A 3,542-nucleotide genomic window follows, 5' to 3' on the forward strand; every position below is an offset into this window, starting at 1 on the left:
TGACATTTTAGTTCCCTGGGATTATTCACTGGAAGGGGAGACCTGAATTCCTGCAAGCTTTCTTTCGGCCTAACGGTATTTAACAGAAGCACTCGAACAAAGTGCCGCGGGGCAAAACACGGAAAACTCCGGCGACAAGCTACGTAAAGATTTAAAACCTCCCTCCGTACACTTCCTCCACACATTATTTCTTTTATTAGCCGTTGTTCAGCTGTTTCGCGTCCTCTCCCCAGCCGTCCCTGGCCTGTCCCGTCAGCGGGTGCCGCGCTCCCGCGGGCGCTGGGCTGGAGCCGAGGGACCGCCGGAATCGGCGGCGGGACGGGCAAAACTAATGGCCCGTACGGGGATCGAACCCGCGACCTTGGCGTTATTAGCACCACGCTCTAACCAACTGAGCTAACCGGCCCGCCCGCGCAGCTCTTTGCGGGAAGCATGTCCATGCTGTAAGGGAGCAGAGCGGGGCCGCTGCGGCCCTCACTGCTCCGGTTCCTGCGGGCCAGCCCCGCCTGCCCGGGGATGGCAGCGCTCCCCGAGCCCCCTGTGCTCCCCCACACCGACACCCTGCGCTGTTCCCGGGGCTGGGACACCTGCACGCGCTTTCCCCGGCGGGGACAGGGAGGTGACAGCGCGGTGAGGCCGTGCAGGCTCTATCTTTGTTTTCCCGGGCTCCTGGGCCGAGCCCCGGCCGCCTCCAGCGCTGCCCCGAGCACTTGGGAGCTTGGCGAGGCCCTCTCGGGCCCTTCCTAGCCGGGTTATTCCATGGTGGAGCGAAACTCGGCACAGCCTGCGGCAGGACTGAGGATAAGAGCAGCCGCGCTCTGAAATTCACCTGGCATGAGAGCTGAATGAGACAGAGCCTGAAAGCACTTACCTCCCGTGAAATAACACAGGGAAGAGTTAATCTAAGCCCTATTTTGTATTACACAGCCAAAGGTTTCGGTTTTACCATATTAATTTTCCTGGCTTAGACTGTTATTATTTAAAAAGAAAAAAAAATCAAGTTTTTCAAATACTCGGTCTTCTTGGCAGAACTCATTATAGAGTTAAAAACATGGAGTATCTATACCTCAGCCTGGGATGAGACTGACTCAGGATCACTGGGATGACAGTGCAGTTTTTTGTAGTCTACACTCATCCTTGTGATCAGTGCTTCCACTCCCACTTTTTTTTTTTTTTTTTTTTTTTTGGCCTGATTTACACCATCACTTCCCCTTTATTGCTGTTAGCCCATCTGCTTGGCAGCACTTTCCTCAAACACCCATCAAATTCCCCAAACCTCATTTTGCCCAACTTCCTCATAAAGTTCTTCATCCCTAGGAACAAACTGATCAATTCAATTGCAAACTCCAAACTGTCATTTCTCCTTCCCCTCTTCTATTTCATGTCCATGAAGTAGCAACCAGCCAACTGCCAGGAAGAACATATGCTCTGGGATCTTGATAACCAGCTATATTTTCTGAGAAATGTCATCCTGTGTGAGGATAAACTCACTCAAATATTTAAAAGGGTCACAGCTAGAACTTTAGGACAAAGAGGACAAAAGGGCAAAAAGAAAACACAATCACAGAATTTCTTGAGCTGGAAGAGACCTGCAAAGATAGTTGAAGTACAGCTCCTGTTGGACATTCTCCTAAACAAACCACAGCATGGGTCTGTGTAGGGAATCTGGGTACTCTCCAGACTGATAGAACAATAATTGCCAGGTGCAGGAACAGCAGACCTTTTTTGTGCATCTGTCAAATGGATTCTCAAATGGATTCTCACTTAGGTTTTAGGTAAGAAACTGCTAGATAATTATTTTTTAGTTAGTTGCTCCACAGACAGCAAGATAGCAGAGAGGTTGTCTTTCTCCACTTTCTGACTGGAGTATCAGTAGAAGTAGCTCAAGTCAGTAACATATTGCCTAATTCATAGCTGTGCACCATTGTTTTTGAATCAAATCAGGTCCAATTATGCAATGAAAAAACTCAGTGCCCTTTGGCTGTGTCTTTCCTCTACCTCCTAGCTAGGCTAACCAGACTTGTCTTTTTCGACAAGGTTTAATCAGCAAGATGCCAAATGCAAACCTCTGTTGTTCCAAACCTCATTCTACATACAGAAATAACATCCTACCTTTTTAGCAGAGATTCAGTCAAGGCATGCTGTACAAGCAATAGATTTTCTGTGATTAGACAGTGACAGATAACATAACAGTCCAGAAGATCTATGCTGCCTCCAGGAAAATAAAATTTTCTAATGGAACAGTAAACTCTGCTTTCTCTCCAGAGTGTAGAATCCAGACTCTCAAGCAAAGAAACAAACCAGCTTAGAATGAGAAACAGTTACCAGGCTATATACTGACTATCTGTACTGTCGTGGAATTTAGAGGTTGTACAAACAAAGTGTTTGCAAGCATTTTCCAGCACCATTGGTGTTAGAGAATTGTGCTTGCAAGTGCTTTATCAAACAGAATCTGAGCTGTAAGGGTTTGCTAATGCAGGGCCTCAGCTGGACACCTCAACAACTTCAGATTTTTACAGCACATTTAGAAGATCTGTGATAATAACCTTAACTGTCATAGAGAGCATTTTCAAAAGCATCTATATTTAAAAAGGGCACACACAAACAGCAGGACACTGAAGAACAAAGGTGCTCCAGGTGACTGAGCTCTGTCTCAGCTCTCTTCAGTTGCCAGTTTCCTCTCTCCCACAAGTCACCCAGCAGCACTGGCCCTGAGCTCTCCTGCTCCTTTCCATCCCTGGCACGCAGCTGGCGTTAGCAGCCAGCAGTGCCCTGCAGCGAGAGCAGTCCCAACTCTGTGCTCCCAGCTGTCTCCCAGTACAGTACAGCCTGCACCTCCTGTACTTTTTGCTGGAATCCCAACAGCTGGGCCCCAGTCTGTTGTCTGTAGAGGAAAAGAATGCTTTCCTCAGACTCAGTGCAGTTCAAGATTACAAAGATTTTTCTGCCTCTGTGCCTAAGCAAATTACTTCTTTTCCTTCTCACAGGCAACATGTTGCCAAATAATATAAGCTTCACACCCCCACTGCGATGCAGCCTGTACATGCTGCCACAGGCCCTGCCATCATGAACCCTGCCTCTGTATGAAAGCAAGGCCATCTTCCAGAAGATATTTAGAGAGAATGTAAAACACAGCATGCTCATGAGCTTCTCTCTGCTTCTGTCCCTCCCCAAGTGCCTGTGCTGCAGGGCACATTAAGATCTTATTTCATACAGACCAGTAAGGCATCTTTCAATGTGATCTTTGGTCACTGCTCGCTTCCCAACCCAAAATGGATCTGAACCAGCAATTTATCAACAAAGTGTAGCTTTAGGCATTCTGCAGCCACATCCTGTTTGTTCTAATCTGTCATCAATTCAGAATTGACAACTAGTGAGAAAAAAAATCATTAGCTGCCCAAATAAAAGGGTAGACGGAGCTAATGTTATCAGTCTGAACACTATGCAAGGATTTATTAATAAACTTGCCATTGAAATTTCACTCATAAGTATGCTAATTTAAGTTATTTGCATATGTCTGTGCATCAAAACAGAATAAAGAC

At 46.8% G+C, this 3,542-nt stretch overlaps 1 non-coding gene across 1 annotated transcript; it reads right to left on the minus strand.

Moving 5' to 3' along the window:
• Positions 1 to 332: 332 nt before the first annotated feature.
• Positions 333 to 406, minus strand: TRNAI-AAU. The gene has a single exon. It is a non-coding gene; the product is annotated as a tRNA-Ile (tRNA).
• Positions 407 to 3,542: the final 3,136 nt, after the last annotated feature.

Source organism: Onychostruthus taczanowskii, unplaced genomic scaffold (assembly GCF_017590055.1).
Source record: "Onychostruthus taczanowskii isolate IOZ18803 unplaced genomic scaffold, ASM1759005v1 scaffold73, whole genome shotgun sequence".
In the NCBI taxonomy this organism is placed as follows: Eukaryota; Metazoa; Chordata; class Aves; order Passeriformes; family Passeridae; genus Onychostruthus; species Onychostruthus taczanowskii.